The following is a 10088-nucleotide window of genomic DNA, read 5'->3' as shown; positions in this document are numbered from 1 at the left end:
ACAAAGTCCTCAAGCATTTGCAAGTGTCATCCTAGCACTATTTGATCTTTCTAAGAAATAACCATTTGATGTTTTATTGTTTTGTAGTGGCGGACACCAATTTTTGTAGGCATATTTAATTCTTTCCAGTATATGGTTTTCTTTCCATTTTCTATATCCACTAAATGACTGAATTTTCTTTTCTCTCTTTTTTTTCCATGTGAAAGCACAAACACATTCTTTCCCTTTCACAAATTATGCAGCTGAGTTTCCCACATTTGGGGAAATCTCATGGGTCAGCACATCTAGAGTGCAATAGATCGGCCTTTCCGTGGGAAAGCCACCTTCGTGATCATGATATTTTCCCTGGCAGGGAAGTATCCATTTTCTTTTTAAGACTTCCATTAGCCTTCGAAAGAAAATACAAATATAAATGTAATAGAATTTAGAATAATTTTCAGTATCTGCTTAAAACGTTAATTTCAGTCATCCATGATTATTCTCTTCTAAAAATGTTCTTAATTCTGAAACAGACCTCTACAAAATTGTAAGAAAAAACAGTGTGATAAACAATGAAATGACTGCTAAATAAACCTACCATACATTTTATGCACTGATAATGCTCATTTTTGATAGTGAGTCTTAGAGCGATCTATTGTATATAACAGCCATTCTCGGTCTTCTGGAATTTTATCGTGTGCACTATGAGCTTTAAAAGTAAGCAGATGAAAATAGTTTATAATATGTAGTAGTAGCTAATATTTTACTGCCTAATATGTGCCATTCAGAACAAGTTTTTAAGGTAATGTATTTAATATCAGAGTTAGTTTCCTAAGCGGGTAGCATTAGTAAATCCATGTAACGAATAAAAAATAAATTACTGTTAGGACAAATACTTTGCCAATTATTACAGATTTAGCCAGTTGAGGAGACAGCTAGCAATCTGACCAAAACATCTGACTGCTTGGTGTATTACCGATTTAAAATGTTTTGTCTAAATATACTATCCATGCATTACTGCAAGAAAATTAAAAGCTGTAATGTTATATTACTTTTCATAGTTCTATTTTTTGTTCTTAGGATTATGCTCCATGGCCCAGGCTGGACTACAGTGACAAGATGATAGGTCAAAACTCAATGAGGCCTCACACTCCAGGGTTCAAGGAATACTCCTGCCTCAGCCTTCCAACTACTTGGGATTAGAGAAATGCACCACCATGTCCCACTTACCTCATTATTTTTACTAACTATGAGTAGCATTTTATGACTACCTTTGTAAAGAAAAAACAAAACTTGCTTGGTGTTCACTCATTTTTCAGAGACAATATTTTAGAATGTAAAGCAAGAATCTCATGATAATAAAACAGCAATATTAATTGGCAGTACAAAATTGATTTCAATTCTGATAGTAAATGAACACAACCATGAGTAAAGCAATTTTCAATGGCAACAATAAAATTTGCCTGATTTGCTAATGATCAGTCATTTTCTTTCAGAGTGGGCTAAGTTGCAACATATTTAAATTGCCAACTGTTTGGTGTTCTTAGGAGTCAATATTAAAAATCACAAAAAAAAAGCCTTCTGTCTTTTTTGACATTACCATGACAGATAAATAAAATAGTTTTTTCTCTCTACCATGTATCTTACTTAATAAAATAATATTATATTCCAAGTCAGAGGACAGGTTTTTTTTCTTTTTGCCATAGGAACATTTATAATATAAATTTCTTTTGAAAAAGGTAATTTTTATAATCTAATTTCAAGTAAAGAATAACATGGATAGGCTTCTTGTAACATTTAAACAGTATACATTTCATTATCTTATTCTCTTAAAAATTATATAAAGTGAAAATCATGTCCTTTGCCACATTATTAATAGTATCAAAAGTTTTCATGTGAAATTTGGATTAATATTATCTTTGCCTATATTGTTATGTGCTGCCTTGAACAGTGTTGGTACTCAGCAGATGCTGATATATATCTCTTGAATACTGCCTACTGAATAGACTAAATGTTCATTAGACAAAATATTTCAAGCTTATTTTAATAAAGAGAATAATAAATTTATACATGAAACCCACATTAATCTACATCGACTATTTTCCACATTAACCCAACATGTATACCTTTACTGTAATCACCTCCTTGGATGAGACGAGACTAAGATGTGATCTAGCCTTACTTTAGAGCAAATACAAGAAGTTACATAGTAAACTATATATGAGTACAAACGATTTTTAAAATGGTATAAATTAATTTCCATGATAGGAACTCAATGTCATTTATACAACATTAATTATCTCCTTAAAATCTATGATGGTGGATCAAGGAACAATTAGAAAATTTTAATTGCTAAAATGTAATATTTCAGTTGTTTAAAATTTAAAATTATCTTTTGCCTTTAATTATTGTGTTCTATAGCTTCATAATAACTTTATTTTATTTTCAGGTTTTCATTGTGCGTATTATAATGTCTATTGAGTGAAAATTGTCTGTTTGTGTGTGGGCGTGTGTGTATGGAGCTTCCAGATATATAGTATGATTGTTTCTAGAATCGTATAACAATAAAACTTTGAATCTCCTGGCAGAGTTGGAACACTAATTCTGGTGCAGTTCTTAGGTTTATTTTACTGCAGATGATGCAACTAAGAATTCTAGAAGAATGCTGAAGATCTGTGTTTAGCATAAACATAGTTCTTTAAAATAATCATTTTTCTTGAAACCAGTCTGACCACGATTGTGAAACCCCATCTCTTCTAAAAATACAAAAATTAGCCAGGCATGGTGGCGGTCACTTGTAATTCCAGCTACTCAGGAGGCTGATGCAGAGAATTGCTTGAACCCAGGAGATGGAGGTTTCAGTGAGCCGCGATTCCGCTCCTGCGCTCCTGTCTGGGTGAGAGTGAGAATTCCTCTTACACACAATGCACACACACACACACAAATAATAATAATAATAAATAAAAAAGAAAAAAAATCTTCTTCTTACATACTGATTAAACTAACTACTTAGAGGCTACGGACTGCTTTTGGATAACTTAATATTGTCTGCCATGATAACATTAAATTTTAAAAAAAGTTTCCATTCTAGGACGATACTTTCTATGACTGTTTTTCATTGTTACTTCTGTAGTAACACATAAATGCTTTTAGATGATTCCAAATTCTGGACATATGTATCCAACTCCCCATTACAATTTTTTATTTGGTGTCCTGTATGCTTCTAAAAGGCAATCTGCTCAAACAGGTTCAATTTTTTCTATCAGCAAATGACATCACTATTCTCAGCTTATCAAATCACACCCAGGACATAGGTGTTAACATCTCTTTCCTACCCCGCTTTCTCTGATATCCAATTGCCAACACCTGCCTATTCTAACTTATTAAGAGCTCATAAATCTGTCCACACATATGTTCTACATTACCAGCTTTTCTAATATACAGCGCCCACAATTTTTTCCTACAGATAATTTTGAATAATTCCTTACTGTGGTCTATTGTGAAATTTTCCATGCTATAGCCAGTGAGATGTTACTAATATATGCCCTTTGTTATCCTCTGATGGTTTATCAATTCACACTGAGTATCTCCCAAAATTGCTAAAAAGCCAAGTTATGTCAATACTTAGTCTGCACCCACTGTCTACTTAAAAAAAATCAACTTAGAAAAGCAACTCTTTTCAACTGCAAGATGCTTTCTACTCGCCAAATCTAAGTCACATATGCCCTATAATAGGCAGAAGATCACCTTGTGTTGTATTTTTTTTTTGTTTATTATGATGCTTTGTATCCCACCTGGGCTGTTTATTCAGTACTGTATTTTCAAAATAATAATTAAGACAGATTGAAATATTTTATCTGAAATTCAAAAATCTCAATTAAGCAAGACTTTTTAACTGAATTTCTGATGCAATAACGACTTAATTGAGACACTCTATTTCAGTCTGCATTCATGTACCCTTCACCCATAAAGGGAATATCCATTTCTCTTATAGAAACATTAATATGTTTGATTTTTGAGTACTTTTGGGGGCCTTACAGGGAATGGTACACAAAGTGATGCAAATGTGTTGACTCAGTTTTCTCAAATGCAAGAATTCATAAAACCTAAAACACACTGCCTAAATTTCTTAAGATGTATAAATGAATACTGAACCTTAGCAATTAAAATTAAACTTAGGTTATATCATAAACCAACCATGTGTTGTGTATGAGCAACTAAAATCTCAAGTTAAATTGTGCAAAACAAATTTTTTGTGAATTCTTAGGTTTGATACTTTTATATTTAAAATAAATATGGTATTTATGTTTGTATAATATATGCTCCTACTCTACTGAAATTATCCCACCATCTAAGATGTAGTCAGGCTAGGCTGAGAAAAAGAAAGTACAGAGGTGGTCAGAGCAGGAAGAGTAAACGGTAAAATTTGTTTTTTCCTGAAGGCATATATTAATAATACAAATAACATTTTCATTACAGAAATGTGTGACCATATAACTTAATTTTAGATAGTAAAATATTTGTAATTTTAACAAGTTACTTAAAATGATCTGCTAATTGTCTGAATCAATCATTCATATAAATATGACCTCTAGCTCATCTTGCTGTTGAATGTCAGAGATAAGGCAGATGCATTCTAACCAACTCACACATATACACAAAATCAACATGGACACGGAGAAGAGAATTAGTGTTTGTAGCAGTGTATTACTTACTAATAAAATTCAACAAGTGTATATGGCAGTGTCGTCTGTTGATGGGAGATGGGAAAAATCCACTCATGGAGGAGGAATATATTTTCTCATTAATGGCACCTTACATTTATGAACTGTAATGGTTTTCTAAAAATGTTTCTTTGATTTACATATATAAATTAGAGAGCTAATAAATGAGATGACCAAGACTTTAATTATAATTAAAATAAGAAAATTGACTACTATAGAATTTATACTTGGATTACTTTCCTGGAAAAATCAGATAATACTATTTATATGTATATGAGTTTTATGCAATTAGCATTGTATTCTTGGTGAAACAATAATGTTAGATATGAAAAATTAGAATTTACCATATTTGCAATGCATTATTATTTAATTTACTACTTTATTCTTTTCAAAATGACTTAGCCTTGTTTATTTTCATTCTACATGTCATTAGAATTATTCTCAGTAGCAATTACTCCATCATTTATATGCCATTCATGAGCTTCTACCACCATATATCATGTTTCACCACCCCAGGAGGAGGGAGGGCCAACAGTGGCACAAGAGTTGCTTCATACAGTCTGTCCCATGTCCTGCTAAATTCAAGCTCTCCATGAATAAAAAGCCTTTCCATAGCCAGAGTTCAGCTTTAAGAAAAAGGCTAACTACTGAACTTGGAGAAAAGACAAATCTGCATTTGATAATGGATTTAAAAATATAATGTGTGTTTAGAGGATACAAAGTTACAATTCCACAAATGGGATAGTTAATATTTGTGTTAATTTCTTCACCCTTGAGGAAAGCCTGCTAGTTGAAGTTAAAACATTCCTTTTTCACACAAGACAGAAGCTAACTTTATCACTCTCAGAGGAAATTCTAAGAAAGATTGTACCTTGTCAGAGGGCAAATCAAGACATCCTTATTAGGCCATGTATTTACTTAGTGTCTCCTCAATTACTGAACATTGTTTAGTGATTTGCTTTCGAGGATTTTTGTGTTTGTTTCAAAAAAATCCTTGCTGCAATGATCAGACTTGATAAAGCAAATTATTGCCTCTTGTGGATGTTCACATTCTGTGCATCGGTAACTATCTGATTCTATGGAAGATAACTGAAGCTTGGACTGAATGTGGATGAGACCTGCCACTGCAGAGTGATGGAAGTATCAAAGGACATGCTGAGTGAGGGGAGGTGGCTGTCATATAGGGAGTGGAGTTTTGAAAACTTACATCAAAACATTTCTCTTCCTGGCCCCACCCAATATTGTCATCTGGAAATATTTGATAAAAAATACAATAGAAAATAGTAGGAGAACAAAGCAGGTGGTGAGTGTGGCAACAGGAGTAGTCAGAAGCAGCTGTAGAACTATCCTGGACAGAAGAACCATAGATGATGCTCCACAGTTTGAAGGAAATGTAGTTCCCTGTGGTACAGATGTTGCTCCATACAATCTGTCATATATCCAGCTAGATGCAAGCTAAGAATGGAAAGCTTTTCCATAGAGAGTGTTCAGTTTATGGAAAAAGGATAATTACAGAACTTGAAGAATAGGCAAATGTGCATTTAATAACATAAGTAATAATTACAGTGTTCTGAGTAGAGAATACAAAATAACAATTGCATTCCAATTAAATAAATATTTTTGTTAACTTTCATCTTTGGGGAAAGTTTCCTAGTTGAAGATAAAACATTTCCACTGTTTCTTATCTTAGAACAAAATTATTTAGGTTTCTGTATAAACCTAAGTTTTCACTTTTATATGAAGACACCACCATGTAACTTTTATTGCAATAAACCTGTCATACCAAGTAGTAAATTGATAAGTAGAGAAATGCCCCAGTGTGGTACCCAGTGAAAGGTGGTGTCTGGACAGTCAGTGCTTTCTAGAACTCTGGACCAACAACCAGGAAGTGTTGAAGTGACTGAAAAGTTAAAGATCACAAGTACAGCATGGGGAAAACAGAGATCAACAGTATCTCTGTCCATGCCAAAGGAAGTATCCTAGGAAATTTTGGCTATGATAAGAGAATGAAACTCCATATGCACATTTCTTCTGGATCACTTTTGGAGCACTAAGAAGAAAACAAACTTAGTCCTAATGTACATGTGCTAAGGGGAGCCTGATTTTAAAACTGACTTCATTCTTTCCTCATGTTAAAGAGCCTTCAAGGGACATTGCCTACTAGATCCAAGATTTGCCAACTTATTTTTCCTCATAATCATCTCCTATCTATCAGCTGACATTTCTACCCATGTGCACCAGTGCTCTTCTTCACAGCTTCACACCTGTAATACTGTTCTCTGCAGCCAACATATGAGGTCCCACTTAATGCTCCACTTTCCTTCCAGCTCCTTCAAAGAATTGGCCATGCATGAAATTTGGCACTTAACTTTACTAATATGCACCCAGGATGTGGATTACTAGTTCCTACCTCACCTTCATTAGCCTGGAGGAAAGGTTATTTTCAGAGTGCCACTGTCGTTCAGCTCGGCCATGTCTTCCTGCTGTCACTCACCCTGCTGCTCTTGGTTGGATTTCATCATAATCCTCAGGATTGTATGCTCATTGAGGGCAAGAACAACTATATTAAAAAATGCATGCTTGCTGAAATTACTCCCAGATTTCTAGATGAGTTTTACCTTTTTCTGCACCCATAGCTCTGGGATTTAGTTTGTTTTAATATGAGTGCTATCTAACAAGTTAAGACATCATATTAGTTTGGACACTACCGATAGGGGAAATAGAACAAAAACAGCTGTGATTCACAGCACTTTAAAAATGAATATTAAACTACCACAATCTTGAACAAATATCTTTATTGTAAAAATCAAATAAGTGGGCTAAAAATGATGGTAGCTATTTCACACAAGGACACAAGACGAAAGCTTAGAATTACTTGCTTAAAATTAATTCAGAATGGAACAAAATTGTTCAAGTGCTTAGCATTAGAACAGGTTGTATAAACTGGTTTTCAATGGACATTACCTATTTTACAGTAAGATCTTGTTATAGGAACAAAGGGATGATTCCCAGCCTCATCTGGTGTATCATCTCTGCCTCCCAAAATACTGAGATTAGAGGCATGAGCCACCATGCCCAGGGTAATTCCAAACTTTTTATAAAAGTTCTGTGACTTCCTCCACCTTGCCTTCACCCACAAAACAAGCATTACTAAGAATTCCAATATATAATACAAATAAAGCACTGCCATGACCAAAGTACTACATTGATATGAGTGTGAATCCATGGTCTGTTCAATTTTTTATTGCTTTAACAGAGACCACTGATGCATCTAAAAGGATAAGTACAAATGTTAATGTAATCCTGGATTTTCTCTGACAACTCTCCTTAAAACTGACTTACATTTTTTTCCAAGTATATGTATCAATGGTTTACTCTCTGAGTGAAAGGAAATAATCAGCAGGACCACTATTCCTAGCCACTGGCAGAAGCATATATGCAACACTTAACACCACACTTGTGTTTCAATGGCTTCTTGAGTACTCCTGTGTACACTGCCTATACATTTTTATAATATCTCTAAATGTATAAAAGAATTAATGTGAATGTATATGCTATCACATATCATTTCAAACTGCAGAATATGTTAGTTTTAAATGTATCTACCATATCTTGACTCTGACATTTATTTTTGGATTGTTACATTAAAATCAAGTACCTGGGACAGTCACTGTGGCTCATGCCTGTAATCTGAGGGTTTTGGAAAGCAGAGGCAGGTAAATCACTTGAGGTCAGGAGTTTGAGACCATTCCAGCTAACATGAAAACAGTGAAACCCCATCTCTACTAAAAATAGAAAAACACATCACACATGGTGTTGGGGCCTGTAGTCCCAGGTACTCCATGGACTGAGGAGAAGAGTCACTTGAATGCTGGAGGAAAATGTTGCAGTGAGCCAGGATCATGCCACTGAACTCCAGTCTGGACAACAGAGCGAGACTTCATAACAACAACAATAAAATCACAAATAAAAACCAAACCAAATACACAACTGGCAACATTCTTCTTGAATGACTGTTTGATCGCAGAAAGCTCAATTCCTGCCAGGTTATGATCTCTATTAGTAGCACAGCAACTTATTTGAAAGTAGATGGAAAGTAGATGGAAACGTGTTAGATTACATTTTTATTTCCTTTTCTATTATATAGGCTGCCTCCTTGCATGATGAGAAAAGGCGGTCTGAAAGGTAAGCTGTGCAGCCTAAGGGAGTTACTTCAAAAGGCCTGTTTCCTGAGAAAGATCAAATCTTTTTTTCTATCATCACATTTTTAAAATTATAGAACATGCCTTAATTTCATATGTAAATTATAAACATCAGTAAAGAAGTGATTTATTCCATCTTCTTGCCTTATGCCATGAAGAATAATAATTCTCATATGTGACATAATTAAGGCAATGGTTTTCTTAGAAATAATAATTTAAAAAATCAACCAGTTCATTGCTACAATATTCCTCAAATTAGTCAAAGGCCATGTATTTGTGATGGAAGATTTGAATACATTAACTGGGTTTAAAATTAGCTTACTTTCACCAGAAAGAGAACACAAGCATTGTAAGTGAAAAAATAACTACAAAATAAAGTAGCATCACCCTTGATATTATTCAGATAAACTTTTTCGTCGATGTGAGACTTCGTTTTAAAATTAGCTGTTCAACAAAATATTTTCTCCCTTAACAAAACAAAAGTAGTCCCATGAATGGAAACTTTTAGATTCATACAAATTGTGAAGTGTACAACCTCAGAGCCTGGCATCTGTCTTCCATCATCTTCTAGTTTGTGAACCCAAACATTAGTTAATTAACTTTACTAAAAAGGTAAAGTTATGTCCTGAAGTAGTGAATGCTGACACAAACCACTTGCTGGAGTTGCACCTATTTTTCCAGAACATGTTGATCAAAAGTCACATGTTCTCAACTATAAGGTCAAGAGCAGCATGAGCTATGAACTCGTGCAGATGATGATACTCATAAATGACTGTGTGAGCAACAACAGATTAACTTACCCATGAGGAATAAAGAAAGTAAACACTTAGTTCTGTAAATTCTATGGATGGTTTTCTTGTGCAGAAAAAGGAAGGTTTGACTTTGCTTTTTTTTGTTATTTTCAAGAGACATACAAGAGGCCTGTTTTCTCATTATATCTAATTCTTTCTTTCAAAATATAGTTTTAAAATGACACCTCAGTTATTGGTTGAAGTGTATTCTCTCCAAAATTCATTTGTTGACATCCCAAGTGAACAGTACCACAGAATGTGTCTTCATTTGGAAGGAGAGGTTACATGTAGACATGGTTAATTCAAATGATCTCATTTTACAATAGGATGGGCCACTAACAAAACCACACGAGTATTTAGAAAAAACGATCTTTTGGAGACACACACAGGGA

General features: G+C 34.0%; 1 non-coding gene across 1 annotated transcript; it reads right to left on the bottom strand.

Moving 5' to 3' along the window:
- Positions 1-200: 200 nt before the first annotated feature.
- LOC129026000 (U1 spliceosomal RNA) lies at positions 201-360 on the bottom strand. The gene has a single exon (XR_008497385.1). It is a non-coding gene; the product is annotated as a U1 spliceosomal RNA (small nuclear RNA).
- Positions 361-10088: the final 9728 nt, after the last annotated feature.

The sequence above is a fragment of the Pongo pygmaeus genome, chromosome Y, assembly GCF_028885625.2.
Source record: "Pongo pygmaeus isolate AG05252 chromosome Y, NHGRI_mPonPyg2-v2.0_pri, whole genome shotgun sequence".
NCBI classification, from domain to species: Eukaryota; Metazoa; Chordata; class Mammalia; order Primates; family Hominidae; genus Pongo; species Pongo pygmaeus.
This window is presented reverse-complemented; position numbering and strand designations above follow the sequence as displayed.